The sequence below is a fragment of the Octopus bimaculoides genome, chromosome 14 (genome assembly GCF_046866305.1).
Source record: "Octopus bimaculoides isolate indiv1 chromosome 14, ASM4686630v1, whole genome shotgun sequence".
In the NCBI taxonomy this organism is placed as follows: domain Eukaryota; kingdom Metazoa; phylum Mollusca; class Cephalopoda; order Octopoda; family Octopodidae; genus Octopus; species Octopus bimaculoides.
In genome coordinates, this window is record NC_142941.1 from 16,362,695 (window position 1) to 16,385,136 (window position 22,442).

Genomic DNA, 22,442 nt, shown 5'->3' on the forward strand with positions numbered 1-22,442 from the left:
AGGTAAGGTTGACCTTGGTGAGATTTCAACCCAGAGAGTAAAGAGCTGAAAAAAATACTACCAGGTATTTTGTTCGACACTCTAATAATCTTGCCGACCCGGCACCTTCCAGTGCTCTTCATAATGATAATATATTTTTCTTTATTAGCCTCAAGTGCTCGAAGTGATGCAAGGAAATACCATGTAATTTGAACCGGTGACTTACAAATACGTTTAGACCGATGCAGGCAAGTTATAATGTAACGACATGGCATGGTAGACGTTATATAACAAAAAAATTCATTGTATAGAAAATCTATGAAAAAAAGACAAATAATTTCCTGAAGTAAAAATGGTATAGTTAAATGTTGTTGGCACTCCGACGCTTACGACGTCGAGGGTCCCAGTTGATCTGATCAACGGAACAGCCTGCTCGTGAAATTAATATGCAAGTGGCTGAGCACTCCACAGGCACGTGTACCCTTAACGTAGTTTTCGGGAATATTCAGCGTGATACAGTGTGACAAGGCTGACCCTTTGAATTACAGGCACAATAGAAACAGGAAGTAAGAGTGAGAGAAAGTTGTGGTGAAAGAGCACAGCAGGGTTCGCCACCATCCCCTGCCGGAGCCTCGTGGAGCTTTAGGTGTTTTCGCTCAATAAACACTCACAACGCCCGGTCTGGGAATCGAAACCACGATCCTATGATCGCGAGTCCGCTGCCCTAACCATTGGACCATTGCGCCTCCACGTATAGTTAAATACGCAATAATTAAAGCAAGATACGTCGCGGGTTTTAAAATAAGCGCCAGCAGCATAACGCCTGGGTCATTTGCCTTGCTCCGTCAATCTAATCATTTTAGTTCCTGCAACTATAACGACGCAGGGCTCCGGAATGGTTCTGTAATCTTAAGATGTTTTAAAAATTTGGAAGTCGATACTAATTTCTCCTGACCAAATATCATTGTTCGTGATATTTGCACTTAACACTCACCCATAGTACCTCACAAACGTTAAAACATGCCAGGGATCGAAATAACTACCAATGACTCCTAACCGCTTATGCTCACATTTATTTTGCGTTGGCTCATATATAGGTGCATGCATGGCTGTGTGGTTAAGAAGCTTACTTTACAACCACGTGATTTCGTTTTCAGCCCCAGTGCACGGCATATTGAGTGTCTTCAAATATAGCTCTGAAAGGATCGCTGTCTTTTGAGTGAATGCGGTAGACGGAAACTGCGTGGAAGCCTGTTGTGTGTGCGTGTGTATGTGTGTTTGTGTTTGTGTTTGTGCATCTTCGTGTTTAGTTTGTTTATGTCCCCGTAATATAGCGGCTCAGCAAAAAATAACTGATAAACTATCACATCTCCTTAAAGCTTGCTAAATTACTCCTTTGAAATTATACTGAATCTTGCTCTAAATTTGATTAGGATTTGATATGTGAGCTTTCTCTTTGTCCACTTTCGAATAAATTCGTGGAGCAAGAGAGAAAGAGAGAGAGAGAGAGAGAGAGAGAGAGAGAGAGAGAGAGAGAGAGAGAGAGAGAGAGAGAGAGAGAGAGTTTATTAGTATAGTACTGCCATAATTCCTTCTGAACCTGGTTCCTATACGCATTTCTACATTCTTTCTTTGAAGTAATATAAGTACAAGTACTTTTCCCACAAATGTTTTCACTGTATGTATGTATGTATGTATGTATGTATGTATGTATGAAGGCGCGTGGCTTAGTGGTTAGGGGATTCAGCTCACAGTATTACAATCGTGAGTCAGATTCCCGGGAATGAATTAAGCAAGGTACTTTGTTTCCCATTGCTTCAGTCTACGTGGCTGGCATAATGAGTTTTACCTGTAATTCAAAGCTGCCAGTCTTGTCTCATTCTGTGTCTCGCTGATTCTCCTTGAGAACTATGTGAAGGGTACACGTGTCTGTGGAGTACTCAGCCACTTGCACGTTAATTTCACGAGCAGGCTGTTCCGTTCATCTGATCATCTGGAAAACTCGTCGTCGTAACCGACGGAGAGCCAGGCCTTTTATATGTATGTATGTATGTATGTATGTATGTATGTATGCATGTAAGAATCTCGCTTTGCAAGCACGAAGTTCTTTATTTTATAAACCCCAGAAGAAGTCTATAAAATAAAATACCAGTCAAGTGCCTCAGTAATGTTATATGCAGCGGTACTCCAGCACTCAAATTTTATGGCTTTATGTCGACCTTAGAAACATTAGCTGCTGAATTGACATAGTCATTAGAGTGTCGGATAGAGCACTTTTGTGGATGTTTGTTTCGGTACTCTGTTCCACAAATCCAAAACCTGCTTCAGTTAAGGATGTCTTACATCTTTCGGAAGCCGATGAAGAACATGATTATCTTCTTATTTAACCGGAATGAATTTGCGTATCAGTATTAACATATTTTTCATCAATGCTGTCAAGGACAAGAATATTAAAAAAAGGCAAATAATGATCTCCAAATAAGAATTGTTTGTTGACAACAAAAGCAATAACAAAACATTAACAACATCAACAACTGCTTCAATGAACAATGATTACAATATCAATTAAAAACAATGATATAATGCCAAAACTAATATCACCTACCACCACCACCACCACCAACAACAACAACAACAATTGTCGTTATTTTTCACCATGAATTAAATGTTGGAAGTGAGACAAACCAGTTGAAAGGGAAATAATGAAGCAACAATAACAAGCATTAAAGACACACTCAGTACTAGAAATGTCAAAAGCAACAAGAAGAATATCAGAAACAACACGTGCTAATACTAGAACAACCCACGAAACCTTCCCCTCCACTGAATCGAAAAATTTGATCCTCTTTTGGTTCCACTTTCAAATATCCTGCCACGTAACATTTCGCTTCATCACCTGGACGAACGTAATCTAGACACCATTGTTTTCTCATTGTCAGTATTCTGTTTTACTTGCCATTCTTTTAAAACACACATTTTCTTGTACCAGTTTCATATCGGGTTGCTATGAGATCGCAAATCCAGCCATGTCATGTGTCAAACACTGCAGAAGGACTTTTTGTTTCAGCTGCAAGTCTGCATATCGCCCTCATCGATTGCTTTCCACTTCCTCGTGGTCCTCACTTGGATCTATCTCTGCACAAGATACTATGCTACTGCTGAATTGGATGCGCTGAAGGTGTTCTTGAGCGTGTCAACATGAATTCCTCTCTGACAGCGTGAAACAGTAACCTAAGCTTCTTGTTCTCCTATGGTCCAAAGCTGCTTAAGCTGCAGGGAAAACTCAGCCATCTAGAGATGGTAGCTCACCTTGCGCTCAAAACCCTCCACTGTAGCTACATGAACTTCATGACATTTAGACCTTTCCGAGATCTTCAATAATTTTCTCGTGACAGACAAGATCTGGTTTTCTTCAGTTTGAAGCAGAACTTGTCGGTCACTCTTCTCTCTTGAGGACTCAAAGCCTGGACGTTGCGGATTTCAGACTTACGAACACTCTTAAAATAAACTTCCCCAGCTCCTAGAGGGTCTTTCTGGCTCCAAACACTGTTGTTGTTTTCACCGTTAAATCGTCCATGAAGCCTCAGTTAGGTGATTGCCTCACTTCTGATTTGCCGAGACATTCTTTCTCTACCGACAGATTTCAACTGGTCACAGGAGACCCTCAAACTGAACTTTCTGCAACAGTCTCAAATGAAGTCTGTTACTCTCTGGGGTACCTCGTCTGTCTTGTTGGAGTATCGAGCTTTAGACGTTTGTTACATCTAACTCCAGGATAGCCAGATCCTTTCTTCTGTTTCTTTCTTGATGAGCTGGGCCCCCATGCCAATGTCTTTAGTACAACCAGGGTTTTCCGTTTACCTGTCTTCTATGCCGACGTGTCGAAGTAATTAATTATTACTCAGCAAAAAGTGAGTTTTTAGGACAGAATGGCAAAAAAAAATTTGCAATGCTCGCTGAGCAAAAACATATCTCAAAGTTGTTCTATGTTCTCGGATCCATCCTATTTGGGCATTTTTGCTTTTAATGTTCGATCATTCGATTTGACTACACAAATACATGCATACACACGCACACACACACACACACACACACACACACACTCACACATACATACATACATACATACATACATACATACATACATACATACATACATACATACATACGTATTTATGTATGTATCCCTTCAGTATATCTTCATGGCTACACTCTCCTCTCCAGATCACCTTCAAGGTTCTCCGATGCTCATGAACTAGATTCGCTAAATCCTTATGCCCAGAGGCCTCTCAAATTTATGGACCCAATTCTAATCTATGTAGGCTGTAACTTGTTCTTGATAAATAAATACTACAGGCCCCAGGGCATCGATTTGCTCGGGGGGCCTATAATGCTACTAAGACGGCCGCATTCTTATGAACCTTTTAATGCACTTAGAGTTCGCTTTGCTTACCATTTTTTCACATTTTCCTCAGGCATACAAAAGGACCACTCTTACCACTCCAACTATCACATATGCCAATAAAATTTCTACTGTTGCCACGACTACAACTATAGTTGCCACATAGTTACCACTACAACTACCGACGCAACAACCACGACCACCATCACTGCTTCAACAACCAGATGAACATCAACAGCTACAAACAACTACCAGAACTACAACCGAAACCATCCCTAGAACCACTATAGCAATCGCAAACAGCACATTAGTTATAATCATCACCACAAGGACAGTTTTATTGAAAAGGAAATTATTGCATGCGCCAACAAACACATAACAAATAGCAACAGTAATATGAACACACACACACACACACACACACTTACACGCAAATACATTTAACTACCGCACACACATAAATATATATAACAATCACACAAATTTCACGCACACAAGCGAACGTAACGCACACACATATGTAGGAGTACATATAAACGCATTTAATTCACCACTTCCCGCGCACGAATAACAAACAGAAAACACACTAACAGCAAAACAGAAATCACTGCATGCATCAACAACCACATAATGAAAATTAAGAGTAACAGGAACACATGTACACAACAAGTACACAACAAAGAAAGAAGGAAACAAAACAAAACAAAACAAAAACATACAATTAAAAGAATTTGCAAACAAGTTGAGTGACTGAAGCAAAAAAACAAAACAACAAAAAAAAAACCCCAAAAAAATCACAGTAGCATTAGATGTTATTACAATAGCAACAACAACAACAACAACAACAACAACAGCAACAACGCATAACAATAACAATAGGAGCAATAAAAGAAAAACAAATAACTGCTAGAGTTAAAATAAAAACGGAAACAAAAAGCAGTAATGACGACAAGAAGACCAACAACAACAATAATGAATGTGATGTTCTGCTTCAGTATTTCATTTAAAAACAGAGAAGGAAGAAAGCAACAGAGAAATAGGGGGTGGACAGATATTATTATTATTATCATTATTATTATTATTGTTATTATTATTATTATTATTATTAGTAGTAGTAGTAGTAGTAGTAGTAGTAGTAGTAGTAGTAGTAGTAGTAGTATTTGTAGAGATCACTAATTATAATTATCATTAGTTTGAAATGAGTCTATTTCAAATCACTCATCTGCTTGAAAGAGAAAAAGAAAATGTAATAATTACGCTAGTGTTAGCAAATTTAATGTAGTTAACATTAAAAAGCTAATTAGAAACTATTATATAGAGACAAAAAAAAAGAAGAAAAAAACAGTATTAGCAACTAAAAGTATTTTAAATATTTTGAGGAGTATGAGAGATAAATTTACAAATGTTCCAGCCTTATAAAGACCTCATCGGCCTTATTAAGATTTTACGTCGCAACCAAGGTCATAAGTGGGCGGCCTCACAAGGTCATAAGTGGGCGGCATGAAGAACGCAGCTGGCTCTACGATGAACTACACCTAGGGAATCCTCGATCGCTGGAAGTCCCATTTCGAGTGCCGACTTAACGACCTATCACGCACTACTGACGATCTACTCCAAAACACCCCATAACACTCCATCCGCCATTGGATGTCCCAGCCGCCCTGGCGGACTCTTCAATCTCTCACGTCTGCGTTCAAAGACGAGGACCTCTGCCATATCAGTCCGTGAGATGCAGTATGCCGCCGACAATGCCATTCCGAGCCGGACCGTAGATGGCCTACAAAGGACGGCCGATCTTTTACAACGCAGCTTACGAACGTTTCGGGATGCAGGTAAACACATTAAAGACGAAGACACTGATCCGTCCTGCACCAGGCCAGAACAGCCCACCCACAAATATTAGCATCAACAGCCAACCCCTAGAAGAAGTTGAACACTTCACATATATGGAAGTATCCTTTCGAAGACCCTCACATGTGAAAAGGACGTGGGGAGGCCCACTCCGCCTTTGGCAGACTCAGCCAACGTGTGCTCTTCAATTACGCACTGACCATCCGGACAAAGATCATGGTCTTCCATGCCATTGTCCTATCAACTTTACTCTAAGCTTGTGAGACTTGGACGTTGTACCGCTGTGACTTCAAGTGCCTTGAATGCTTCCAGCAATCGAAGATATGACAGATCCTCAACATACAATGGTAAGATCACGTTGTCAACAACGAGTTTCTTCGCCGCGCCTCACTACCAAGTGTCGATGCCACCATTCTTCTCCATCGTCTCTGCTGGGCAGCGTACGGAGCCATCTCGTTTCCCAAGGATCACGCTCTACGGAGAACATGCAACCGGAACAAGACCCAGGGAAGTTCGAAATTCCGTTTTAAAGACCAGCTCAAACAGACCGTGGCTCAAGCTAACATCCAACCGTCCTCTTGGGAACAGATTGCCAGCGTGTTCTGTTTTTATGTATTTATGTGTATGGTATGTAGTTACAACTAAAACAATGTCGCATTTTAAACTTCAGAAAGGCCTTCCACATTTGTTCTTATCTGCTTCATTTGTGTCTGTAAAATCCGTAAATTTCCAAGAAGAAAACTTGATCAACATCGAAGAAGCCGTATCAATTATAATAGTCCATGTGGGTTTTATTTTTGAACCATAAAAGAGCCGAAATATTGCAACGTGCATCAAAGAGCCGAAATATTGCAACATTCATCAAAGTGCCGAAATATTGCAACATGTATGGAGAAATGCGAAAGAAAGAAACATAAATGACATTGATTTCTATTAATTTTAAAGTTAAATTAAACAAAATTTGTGGGATTGTATAACAACACGCTCGCGCGCACACACACACACACACACACTCAGGAACAAGCATGCACACACACATACACACAGAAACAGCCACGCACACACACACACACACACACACACACACGCGCGCGTACACCAATTAGCTGCCAGACCATTAGGAGAAATACGGTACATGTATAAAATATTAAATCGTTGCCTTAAAAAGTACGAAACTAGAATTGAAAAATGCGCACGTTCAAAACGGTTAGAGAATGTCATAAACCTTAAAAAGTATGGTATTAGCATTGTTGCCCAAAAATATTGGAAGCACTATATGTTGTACATTCTGTGGCATCCTTTTATCACAAGAAATTTGTGTAGTTTATCGAAATTAAGTTATATTAAAAATTACGTTAAATTATCGTATACGCAATTTTAACAAAACAATTGTGTACAAATACTAATGTTATCTTTATGCAATAATTCAATCTATGAATGATAATTTTTATAAACTTACAAGTAATCAATCAAAAATAATTCCATAATAATTTGTTTAATTCGCATAACTATTCCATTAATATGTGTATCATAATGCGAATTATCTTTGCTTATTATTATTTCGGTTTCGTACTTTCACTGTTATATAGATTCGACTTCATCATAATTCCAGTTTTTAAAAAAAATTATCATGGTAATTTGCATGCAGTGTGAAATATGTTTTTTTATATACTTTGGTATGAAGAGTATTATAACGAATTTACTTATTCGAAGTTAAAGATCATATTTTGTACATTTTCAGGTTTTTATATTAAGAACTCGGTTTAATAATTATCGTGATCGTAATTCACACGTGAGTCCCTTTCCGTTTTAAGATGCCACAGAATGTATAACATATAGTGAATCCAATATTTTTGAGCAACAATGCTAGACCCATACTTTTTAAGGTTTATTATGACATTCTGTAACCCTTTCGAGCGTACGCATTTTTCAATTATAGTATTTATATATATATATATATGTATATATGCATGTGTATATGTATGCATGTGTGTGTCCATCATTTGGTAACTGATGTTGGTTTGTTTAAGTCTCCCGTAACTTAGCTGCTAGGTAAATGAAAACCAATAGAAGTAACAGGCTTAAAAAATAAATTCAGGAGTCGATTTGTTCGATTAAAATAATCTTTCAACGTGGTGCTCCATCATGGTCGCAGTTCAATAACAGAAACAAGCAAGAGATAAACTATAAATTAAAATGAAATAGCAAACTATGAGCTTTTTGTTTTTGTTTCTGCAGCAAACGATATCATTTTCCATTCATATTTCACAATTTCCATTAGATTTCGCAAATTATCTTACGAGAAATTTTTACCCAATGTGTGCCTAAATATTGTCTTTGAGATTCAAATCTGGAGTCTGACAAAGTAGGTTTTCTCAAGCCATGTTTTTTGTTCTTTCTGCAGTAAAGTAAAAGTATTGTTGTGTTACAAAAAAAAAAAAAAAAAAAGTAGTGTGTGTTTTTGTTGTTTTCGTTACCTCTTGAAAATTATTTTTGAAAGGCTGAGAAGTAATCCCCCCCCCCTCTCTCTCTCTCTCTCTCTCTCTCTCTCTATATATATATATATATATATATATATATATATATATAAAAGTATTAGAAATTCCAAGGCAATAATTGGCTATTCACTGCGATAAGATCACCAACACTTGTTGATAGAAATGCCCTACGTACCATGATACCTCCTCCAGTATTTATTGAAATATTCTTAAGGTGGAATCCTTTCACCAGCTCTGCGAAAGTAACATTCTTGGGTATTACTACAAACCTCAGATATAGATTCATCACTGCAGGGAACTTGTTGAAACCAGTCTAAATGACAGTTACCATCATTGGAAAAAAATAATGCAATCTGTCCTTAATGTTTTTCTTGGTTTACATATTTTGGCAGCTGAAATTTGCCATCCGCCTGATGGCAAATATATATATATAAGTATATATATATATATGTATGTGTGTGTGTATGTACGTATATATATGTATATTGTATGTATATATACATATATGCTTATATATATATATATATATATATATATATATATATATATATATATATATATATATATATATATATATATATAAACAAAATACAAAATTCAATCGGGTATTTTAATAGTGAGTAATTTGTGGTTTTAGAGCGATGGCTCTCATTATACCAAGTGGTATTTTAATATCCTACTGAATTTTGAATATTGCATATCTATCTATCTATCTATCTATCTATCTATCTATATATATATATATATATATATATATGTATGTATGTATGTGTATGTATGTATGTATGTATGTATGTATTACTCTGTGTGTGTGTATGCTTGTATTATTGTCCCCTCCCACCGCTTGACAACCGATGTTGGCTTGTTTATGTTCCCATAACTTAGCGGTTTTGCAGAAGAGAACCGATAGAATGAGCACCAGACTGAAAATAGTAAATACTAAGGATAGTATCATTCAACTACGACTCTTCAACGTGGTGCTCCAGCATGGTCGCAGTCCAATGGTTGAAGCAAATAAAAGATAGAAGTTATACATCCCATATTCACAATAATCTGTTTTCTCTTTTATTTTATTTTTGCCTATGAATATAAGAAATATGCATAGATATTCGTCTCCAGACCGTTTTTCATTTTATTAGCAGGACTTAATCAATTCTGGCCTTATCGTTTATATTGGATTTGGTTTATTAATTTCTGGTGATGCAGCATTTTGCGCTTTTTATCTTATTTTTGTTATCTTTATCCATCAAATTCAAATTATAACATTTCCATTTTAATAGTGTTTCGAACAGCACCATTTCTGTTTGTGTTGTTTGTCTAGCTTTATTTTGAGCTAAATTTATTTAGAGTTAATTCGATTAGTGACCGTTTATAATGCTTACATTTGGTGGCCAGTCAGCGATTGGTGTGAACGTTAGCAATATAAAAAAAACAAGAGAAAGAGTAGCATAATTCTGACACTAGGCTAATGCATTTCTTTTATAGATACACGCATTAACATTTTCAACAGTTTTTGTTGTTGCTTTTTTTTTTCTGTTTTCCTGCCTTATTTTACCTCATTACTCTTAATGGAAATTTTGGTTAGAGCTGTGAAGCTAATCATTATTATTGTAATGAAAAGAGCATCGTCACCTTCATCATCATTTATCATATTTTCCAAGTCTTATATTTATTGTACGCTTTTACTACAAGGAGCGCAGTTCTATGTGGTTCCGTGCGTGTAATGTCTTATTTTAGTTTTCTATTTTCTTTTATACTAGAAATACTCTGCATAGCATTCGTGTCATCCCAAGCAGATCTATTTTCTGTATAATATACGTAAGGGCTATGGTTTTGGATATCCGGAAACAGAAACGATCCAAGTCTAGGCGGCAATTTTAATGAATAGTTCCCAAGTTAGGAGTCTAATCCGGTTTGGACTGTTTTGAGATCTATCAATTTACCAAAGGCTCTGCTAATTTTACGTTTCTTTCTGTGAGAAAAAGCATTCCACTCGATTCACCGAAGGACCCGCTCGGTATTTAGCTCATGTCTAGAACACGTAAAAGTTGGTAGCAAATGGAATGAAGTGAAGCACGATCTTGGGTGTTGTTGGCACTCCGTCGCTTACGACGTCGAGGGTCCCAGTTGATCCGATCAACGGAACAGCCTGCTCGTGAAATTAACGTGAAAGTGGCTGAGCACTCCACAGACACGTGTGCCCTTAACGTAGTTCTCGGGGATATTCAGCGTGACACAGTGTGACAAGGCTGACCCTTTGAATTACAGGCACAACAGAAACAGGAAGAAAGAGTGAGAGAAAGTTGTGGTGAAAGAGTACAGCAGGGTTCGCCACCATCCCCTGCCAGAGCCTCGTGGAGCTTTAGGTGTTTTCGCCCAATAAACACTCACAACGCCCGGTCTGGGAATCGAAACCGCGATCCTATGACCGCTAGTCCGCTGCCCTAACCACTGGGCCATTGCGCCTCCTAACGATCTTGGGTGACTTCACACCAATAGCTCTTGGTGTCGCATTGCCTTTTGTGATACTCCGGCTCCTTCACAGACCATCTCTAATTATTAACCTTCTCCCACTGCGTTCGCCTCATACCTCACTCATATCACATCTTTATGGATTTCCTACACAGTTTTACTTTACCCTTCTATAAATTAAGAATTCTGTGCGTGGTTTTGGTTGTCCTTTGCCTCCTACTCCCTTTATTTTCGTTTCTTCTCACCCCACCTCCTTTTATCTTTTGCTTAGTAATTTCAGCTCCTCCGTCACCACTTCGTTCACCTCACTGACCCTCTTGAACTACTATTTTCTTCAATCATTCTTTTCACTTCTTACCATCTCACATCACTCCTTCATCAAATATTTGCCTTCAACCAAATTAACAACACCACAATCTCTCTCTTTCTCAATATAAGATGAAGAACAAATGTCCGAAACAAAAATTGAAGTGACCAAACACTTCAATTACGGCTTGAGATCTACCATAGACACATATATCAAACTTCACCACCAAATACACTGCTAACAAGCTTGCAAATACGTTGAGGACTTATCGTTGTATCAGAAATATGTTTTATGCTTTTCTTGTTTCAGTCATTATACAACGGTCATGCTGAGAGACATTGCCATGTAGGGGTGAGGCGATCAATTCATTCCCAGTACTCATTTTATCGGTTACTTTTTGCCGAACGGCTAAGTTATGGAGTGGGGAATAGACAAACCAACACCGGTTGTCAAGTTGTGAGAAACACACACATATATAACAGGCTTCCACGCAGTTTTCTTCTATCACAAGACCCGGAGCTACAGTAAAGGATATTTGCTCAATGAAGGTGTCTCGCAGTGGGACTGAACTCCAAACCATGTGATTCAGAAGCGAATTTGTTAACCATACAACCATGTTAACACATATTTAAAATATCTTGCAATTTTATATTTTTAAAATACGTATTTTATATTTTTGTATCATGCAATCATTATTTTAAACTATGATTTTTGAATTAAAACTTAAATCGTGTAGCAATAAGTTGGCGAACATAGATCGATAAAAATCATCAGTACGCGAGCGTGCACACACACACACTCACACACTAGCACACACACAAACACACACAAACACAAACACACACACACACACAAACACACAAACACGCACACATACACACATATACTGGGATGGATTTTAAGATGGCTATGTCCTACAATAACGCACTTCTATATTTGTGCCACTTTTTCTAATTTTCAACCAGCAAACGCACCCGTCCTTCGGACGGTGTAATTTATTATAATGGCGCACTCTTTTGGACGGTTTAAATTGAATTAGCACGCAGTTAGAAGTCGTTTCAAGTTGAAAAACATAAAATGTATAATTACCGATTTCGTTAGCAGTTTATTATATGGTATTAAGCAATCTAGGTAACGAATAAAGTTTTTGAACACAAATTTGGCAGTTAGTAATAAATGAAAGTCCATGAAATGAGATCGCAATTTCAGTAGGCATTAAGGAACCTATATCTTACCTGGAGCGTTTTGTAGCATGTAGTTAATTTATTCGTAATGCGTGACACAACCGCATTGAAGCTTTTTTCAATGAAAAGTCATGTATGATAAACAAAAGCAAACAATTATAGCAAACACACAAATAGAATAATTGCATGTATAAAAATAAATATCAGAGCACGGTTATGAGCGAACAGCATGTGTGAGGTAAGAAGGGTCATTGAAGGTAGTGTACTGTTAACAGCAATCACGGAAATGAAGCAAAATATTAATGAAATGCTTGCAGGAAGTTTGATTGCTAACGGCTACAGTTTGGCGTAGATGTGAAGAATGCAGCAGAGGAATAACTACTGTAGGGCTGCTTTGTAGACGACATTTTTGCATTTTCCTTCGCGAGCATAGCTGAATAAGTTTTCTGGATGGCCTACTCTGAAACAACCGACGTAGAAGTGTCCGTGAGAAAAGCACGATGTTCGAAGGTCCAATCTGACGGCTTTCAGCGATTGACCTTTGTTAATTGTCATGGCGAAGCTGAGTTTGTGAGGGAACTGAAGTTTCCGCATATGGTAGGAGCAGTCTGTTGGGGGCTAGTGAAATTTTCAAAATAAAAACGTTACCGTTTTTGCTGTGTCCCGTGAGCTCAACTATCAAACTAATTTATGAGGGCATAACAAGTGATAATGCTTCTTGATCATGTTCTTGTTTCAACCATGGCTGCCTTTGCGTAGTTATTTGTGTTGTTGTTTACTTTGTAAAACAGTAAGGGGAAAGGATTGCTAGTACATCACCATCTACCCACATTTTTCCCATCCACATCTTTACCATATGGGGCCCTAACAAAATCCGATAATAGGTATAAATCCAAATCTATCCAATTACTTGTCTCCTTCTAAAATCAAGCATAACTTGGCAATCGGTCGATTTACAACACCATTCTTCGTCTTGAGTTTACTTGGTAGAGTGTGTTTGTTAACTTGACGAGGTCAGGGTGAGCTCTGACTGGCTATATGTAAATAAGTTCATTACTGGGGTCCGGAACACTCGTGGGAAAAAAATTCGCGAGCAGCGCTCTCCTCTCTTGTTAGAAGTAAAGATAAGTGGATCACTGGAGTCAATTATTCCTTCACCCTCCAATAAACTCTATTAACCTCTAAATTTCTTTGTTATGATCAAATATACACTATTCTGGTAAATCCATTCTGTCAACGGAAATAGTAGCAGAATCACTGCGAATGTTTCTGCTCCGTGGATATTAATTTATGTTAATTCATTTCGAATGTTCTTTATTTTGAAGTTCAGGAATTCATCTGATGAAAAACGGCTTCTTTACAATGATGTAATGTTTTCATTAATCAATTAAAGGATTCGCTAGAAACGGCCGTAATGGATTGGCATCTGAACCTCTACTGTTATTTAGTTATATTTTATCTCTCTTTCTTTCTCTCTCTCCCTTTCTCTCTCTCTCTCTCTCTCTCTCTCTCTCTCTCTATCTCTATCTCTCTCTCCACACACACATATGTATATATATATCGGATATCGAATTCCACCATGTTGCCAAGATAACACTATGCTGCACCAGTATGAACCAGCGTTGGTGTCATATTGTATCGTTTGCTACGAGTTATGACTACTGTAAATATCTCAACTTCAGATATGAAGGAAAACCGAATTATCTTGTAGAAATACAGTTGAAATCAGACAACACACGCTTTAGGCGGTGTTAATTTCCCACCAGTCTCATAAATTTCTTCAGTAAATATCTTTTCTTCGTTTGCTATTTGAATTTTTGCGGTAAATATTATTACCAATAATAAAATAGGAACAAATCGAAAAATGCCAACTAGAAATTAATCAAATATAATAAAGCATAATATATTAAAAAGAAATGCATCATGGTTACAGAATACCTGGAAATGATATCAAAAACCTGATAGAAGATAGGTTTGATTGAGAAGTATGAAAAGACGTGAAGGTAACGCGGTTTAACGCATTTGCCCGGAGACTACGTAATTAATTGTCCGACAGAAAATCTCATTGTATATCACAGTTTGTGGACAATGACTTCATATTTGGTTTAGGTTTTTAGCGGGCCGTTCATTAGCTCTTCTAGCTTTTGCTTCTTTCAGCTGTCATTCGATTGCAGCCATGCTGGGGCAACACCTTGAAGAGTTTTGGTCGAACGAAACGGCCCTTTTACTTATGCTTTGTTTCGTTTGTTTTTTAAGTCTGATGCTTATTCTATCATCTCTTATTCCGAACCGCTAGTGTTATGGGGATGTTAACAAACCAATACCGGTTGTCAAGCGACTGGGGAAGGACAAAGACAAAATCACTCACACACACACACACACACACACACACACGTACGTACGTATGTGTGAGTGTTTGTATATACATATATATACATATATATATATTTATAAATATATATATGTATTCATATGACAAGGCTTCTTTCAAGACAGGCTTCTTTCAGTTTTCGTCTACTGAATCTACTCACAAGGCTTTGGTCGATTCGAGCTATACGCATTGGGACTGAACCCAGAACCATGTGATTGCGAAGCACGCGGCTGCCTTTTCTATTTTTTTTTTTCTGGCGGCAAGAATGATAAAGAAACGTATGGGATACGGTGGATTTCATTCGAAGAGCACCGTTTCGTTTTCCTTTTGGTTTGGCTAAAGTTTCTAGCAGATCGAGACATGATGTACAGCTTCCTTCGCTGAGTCACGTGGTTATTCCTTCGCTGACTCTTTAAAGTGCTCGGTATGGCCGACTAGTTGGCGTCGACAGAGGCGTGGTATATTTAAAACGGTGTACATTAGCGGAATGTACCCAGTCTTTCACCAACACCAGCACCACCACTACCACTGTTACCGCCGCTGCCACCACCACTGCCACCACTACCACCACCATCATCATCATCATCATCATCATTATAGTGCTCTATCTTTGCTTCATATTTGTATTCAGTTTACAGTTTTGATACCAAACAAATTACTCCCTTCTCTCCTTCTAGCCTTTTCTCCCTCTTTCCCTCTCTCTCTCTCTCTACTTCTAACTCTATCACTCTCGCTCTCGCTCTCTCTCTCTCTCTCTCTCTCTCTATCTCACTCTCTCTCTCACACACACACTTTCCCGACATCTTTGTTCTCAATATCTCTGTAGCTCCTCTCTCTGTCTTTCCTAATATATGTGTGTGTGTGTGTGTGTGTGTGTGTGTGTGTGTGTGTGTGTGTGTGTGTGTGTGTGTGTGTGTGGCCTTTCCTATATCTATGAATATCTTAGAATCCAATATTTTCTTTCATTTCCATTTGGATATTTTTATTGTTTTACTGTTCTTCTTTCCACATATCTTTTATCATCTGCTCTTGTATCAATCATATTCTGTAAAACCTTATCCCATATAATCATATATGAATTAATGAAGCGCCTTCAGAAATACAGATATGCAAATTAAGCTCCCACTACATTTGTAGCCTAATCTATGACTACTTCATATAAAGCTAAATATGTTTTCACTATTGCTTGAGAAAGGAAGCCGAGCACCTCTAGTTGGAAGAGCCGTCAACGACCTGCGAGAAGGTGTCCTAGGTCTACACATTAAATATGTATAAGGAATGCATTTACATTCGTATATTTCTTACAAGCAGGCTGACTGTGAAATATATACATAGATTGTATCTAAAATTTTTGTCGAAATAAATAAATTACATTCAATATTCGCTGGAGTGTCTGTGTGGTAAGAAGCTTGCTTCCCAACCACATGATTCTGGGTTCAGTCCCACAGTGTCACACCTTGAACAAGTGTCTTCTGCTGTAGACTCGGGCCGACCAAAGCCTTGTGAGTGGATTTGGTAGACGGAAACTGAAAGAAGCCTGTTGTATATATATGGGTGTGTGTGTCTGTGTTTGTCTCCCCCACCATCGCCTGACAACCGATGTTGGTATGTTTACGTCCCCGTAACATAGCGGTTCGGCAAAATTGACCGATGGAATAAGTACTAGGCTTACAAAGAATAAGTCTTGGGGTTGATTTGTTCGACTAAAGGCGGTGCTCCAGCATGGCCGCAGTCAAAATGACTGAAACAAGTAAAAGAATAAAAGAATAATCTCGCATTGAATTATTTAAGTTGAATTTGTTTCAAAAGAGCCTTAACAATCATTGCATACAAACACCCACTTATATTATTTTTGATAATTATCATAATTATTTTCATTTTAAATAATGTGCATAATTGATGAGGCAATAGATGATTCTCATTCGTCATGACAGCCCACGTGGTCAAAGCAGACTCGACTTCTAAACTTACAAAGGGAGACTACCCAGTCCCATCCTTTTATCTTCAAGCCAGCACTGAAAGATGCGACATTTCATATACGAGTACGTCTATGTAAATAATGCAATCGAAGGTAGAAAATGGGTAATGGGTGTAAATGCATATTTCAGGAATTCTTGCTCCTTCTTCAGCGCCACATCCAACCCATTAATTATTAATGAACACATTTCTTAAATATCTACCAAATTAGCGGTGTAACACATTTGGACATTACAGTTTAGCACATTAATCATATTACTGGCAATTGGTACGTACATATTAATTGCTCATAGGGACACTGTATTTCATTATGCAACCAAGTATATTACAAATATATAGATCAATATCTGTCCAAATTGTATTAGCAGTGCTAGTCGATCACTTTTTAAGGTTATTTCTACAGCAATATATATATAAAAACAAATAGTAAATGAGTATGTGCATATATACGTACAGGTATGTGCATACCGACATCCACCTGTATGTATAGGTGCATATCTGGGTACAGGACATTGCAAACAAAACGTAGATGAGAAAACACACAAGCCACATAGAGAACATTCTTCTTCATCAGCTACCCCCGTTTTAACACCGGCGTTTCGAAGAGCTGGGCAGGACGCATCGCTAAAACGGCTCTTCCCATGGACCGCAAATTAAATTTGTATGCACAAATTAAACCTTGCCATGGAAGAATGTAGTGGCGGACAAAAAACAAGACAGGAAAACAAACAGAAAAGGCTATACGGCCAGATGGGAAAAATTATGTGTATGAACGCTGTGAAGCACGAACTTGAAAGTGGGGACGAAGTAAGTTCGCGTGTTTGCTCGGCGATAGCCAAGGAAGAAAAGGATTATTGACCGGAAGCATGTGACCATGCCGGTGTAAGGGGAAGAGAGAGAGAGTGGTGGAGGGAGAAACAAAGGGAGGAAGTAGAAGAATAGGTGAGCAACGAGAGGAAAAGAGAAAGAGAGGAAGTACGAGGGGGGAAAAGGAGATACGTAGTAGTAACAGAGGAAGAACGAGAGGGGTAAAGAGAGATACGTAGTAGTAGACAGAAGAAGAACGAGAGGGGGAAAATTGAGGAGGAAGAGAAAGAGATAGAGTAGCCTCGGAAAATATAAAGTCACGAAAACTACTTACAGATTGGTGACGCTGCGTTCGGTCATGTAAAAACAAATAGTAAATGAGTATATGCATATATACGTACAGGTATGTGCATACCGACATCCACCTGTATGTATAAGTGCATATCTGGGTACAGGACATTGCAAACAAAACGTAGACGAGAAAACACACAAGCCACATAGAGAACATTCTTCTTCATCAGCTACCCCCGTTTTAACACCGGCGTTTCGAAGAGCTGGGCAGGACGCATCGCTAAAACGGCTCTTCCCATGGACCGCAAATTAAATTTGTATACACAAATTAAACCTTGCCATATAGAACAAGTAAAGAGATTTTTTTTCAACATGTAAATACTGAACAGTATATATAAAGGATAAAATCCTTTTAGTGCAGAAAAATTTTCCGGCAACCAGCCATGAGGATCGAACTCACCCATCACGCGTTGAAAAAAAGAAATTTATCTTCCTACTTGTTCTACAATGCGTTTCAATGCTTCAAAAACAAACTTATGTTTGTTTACATATGACGTTATATATATATATATATATATATACATATATATATATATATATATATATATATATATATATATATATATATATATATATATATATATATATATATATATATATATATATATATATATATATATATATACATATATATATATATATATATATATATATATATATATATACATATATATATATATATATATATATATATATATATATATATATATATATATATATATATGTGTGTGTGTGTGTGTGTGTGTGTGTATGTGTGTGTGTGTGTGTGTGTGTGTGTGTGTGTGTGTGTGTGTGTATATATAAGAGACAAGGTGTACATACGCCGCTATATACATATATATATATATATATATATATATATATATATATATATACATATATAATACAGAATGGGAAAAGAACACAAAACATCCAGATAGACGATACAAAGAAAACACGGACAGGTCATTCGGAATTTTCTTTCTTCAGTCGAGATCCAGATTATCCTTGCAATTTCGGCTGGTTATTCTCGATATTGCTCCAATCTGGCCAGCCCCAAGGAAAAACTAAGCGAAGAGCATTAGATTCCTTGGAAGAAAGCAGCGAATGTATACAGAGCATTGTAGTTCGTTTGAAGCATTGTAATATCGAAGAAGGTAAAAAGAGAGAAAACAGACAGTTTCTGACAAGGCGGAAAGTTTAATAAAACCTTTATATTTCAGGCGTAAAGGCCCATCTTCAGAATAACAGAACAGCATTAGAAAAGTCCAAATGTGTAGGTTCCACAAACCCATTTTTTTAATGGGTTAACGGAACCTACATATTTGGACTCTTTCCATATCGCTCTTTTATTCTGAAGATGGGCCTTTATATCTGAAGTTACACATGATATTATTATTTGTTCCTTTCTCTCCGTAGAGCTACTATTAGTGGTCCTCTTTTTTCTTCCTCCTGTAATCGTGCACTGATTTTCCTTATGCAAGAATTGTACCTTTAACTGTGTGATATTGTTTGGGTCTCTTTTTGCTACTGATGGGTTTTTATTACCCCTATTTTCCACAATTCTGTCGTCATATACAGTATTATTAGCTGCGGTTGGTTCGTATTTCCCCAACTAGTTTTATTCTATTTAGTTTTATGTTATTTAGTTTGTGTATGCGATGCTCTAGATTGCGGTAGATTGCTTATGCTAATTTTACATTAAATCTGTTGATGATTTTGTAATATCTGGAAGATCTTGGTAAGTGTCTATCTAATGCTGTGAAAAGTTCCTGGCCTATTTTGGATTTCACTTAAGAATTGAAGATCGAGCTAAATAATTTCATCGGTTATTTTTCCATTTCTTTTAATATATCTATTGGGTTTATTAGTGTATTCTACTGCTTTGTAATCATTATTACTATCGGCGTTTAACGCTGTGATTCGTTCTAACTTTGGTTGTGGTTTCGTGGGTCTGCTGTATATCTATCACTATTAGTATTATGGATTTTTCTTTCCGTTTTGGTCTCTATTATATCTATTATTTTTCTAAGTTCTGGTATTCTGCGGCTATTATATGATTATCACTACTATGTGTTTCAGTGTGTGTGTGTGTGTGTGTGTGTGTGTGTAATTATAAGATCCAAGGATCTAAGTAGGAAGTTTATAAGCTTCAAGCAGTCCGTGGTAGGTATCAAAAACAACGTCCAGGAGTTTCAGCGAGTTAACTTAGGATTCCGTAACGACAGTGTAACATTCATATAATTAAGGTATCTTCGGACCGACGTGTAGCTAGTTAAGTACCACTTGTTAAGTAATTATCACACCAGAGGAACTTCTAGCTAGAAAACATATGTAGTCTGGATTCTTAAGTTCTCCACTCCTTCAATATATTTGTGTGCGCGCGTGTGTGTGTGCTCATATGCACAGTCAACTCAATCAACTAAACTATCACGTCCATTGAATGAACGCGTATGTCACAATCACGAGTATTCTTAATGTAACTAGCTGGCCCTGTGCCGTCAAATATTGTAGTATTTTATGTATAAATCTGGATGGTAAATCAAATTAATACACTCGTCAATGTTATCTAATGATTGTCTTTTGAGATGTTACGTCGATCATCGTTTGTTACTGAAAGCTGAACGCTGGTTCACACATACATTCACACACACACATATACTCACACAGAGCTGAAACGTTCCCACACCACCACTTTGCCATCACCCCTTCCTTCCTTATTTACCCTTCACCCCTTCCTTTCTCATTCATATGTTGTGACGAAGAAAAACACAAGAGTATTATCATAGCAGGAGATTCTCACTTGGAACGAGCGTGACGCTGTGTGCGACAAGGCCGGACCTTCGAATTACAGGTACACCCTATAGGAAGAGCGCCTGTAAAGTTTTCATTTGCTTGTTTTCATTTGTAAAGCATAGGTCTAATAGCAGCTACTGAAAATAAACACTCGGCCAAGTGGGTAGACAGTGGAATCGAAATCGGAACAGCACGATTACGAAGAGAACATTTTGAAGGTTGGAACATACTGTACCTACCTACCTACCTACTTACATGCATACATATATACATACATACATACATACATGCATGCATACGAATAATTAAATATGCATCTATGTGTGCATATGTAAGTATATGTGAGTGTGTATATCTATAAATGAATGTGTTTGTATGTATGTATTATAATATCTATCTATCTATTTATATATGTGTGTGTGTGTGTGAGAACGAGTGTCAGTGGAATATATGCATATGTATATGATATATATATATATATATATATATATATATATATATATGCATATACGCATATGAGCGAACACGTACACATATATATGTATGCATATATGTTTGTATATATATATATATATATATATATATATATATATATATATATATATATATATATATATATATATATATATATATATATAAATATATATATATAGGTGTGTGTGTGTGTGTGTGTGTGTGTGTGTGTGTGTGTGTGTGTAAGTGAATAGTTAGAATATATATTTTATTTCCTTTCTATCTATCTATCTATCTATCTATCTATCTATCTATCTATCTATTTTCTACCTATCCACCTATCGTTTTTGTCCTCTCACACGCCACAATTTTCTTTTTGTGTCATTGTCCCAGCCACCTACTTTATTTCTTCGTCACTGTATTTCTTCCATTGCAAGTTTTTATCACTTGCCTTCAACTTGTGTTCCCATCCTATAGTTTACATAAAATTTAACAAGTATTATGCGTAGATCTTAGGAAATTTCTATAACGAAATTAGAAATAGCAAAATAATAAGGAAAAAAAATGTAATTTGAAATATATCCGACAAATCTGTTGTCATAATGACATGTAGTGTTAGTTTTGTATTTTCTTAATTATTATTTATCAAAAGGAAAAAAAAGGAAAGGAATGAATGAATAATATATATTTATGACATCATTTTATTTAAGAACCTTTTCAGATAAACAGCGTTAAAGTAACAAAAAAAAAAAGCTACAGAAAAAGAAAATACAAAACATACGCTCTCCCACTCTCTCTCTTTCTCTCTCTCTCACACACACACACATACACATATATATGAAGCCTACTTTTTGCAACCACGCGGTTTCAGGTTCAATCCCACTACAAGACACCTTGGGCAAACGCCTCTTGCATAGTACCGAGCCGACCAATGCTTTGGGGTTGAAGTTGGTAGACGGTAAATTATGTGGAAGCCCATCTCCTATGTGTGTGTATATATATATATATATGTGTG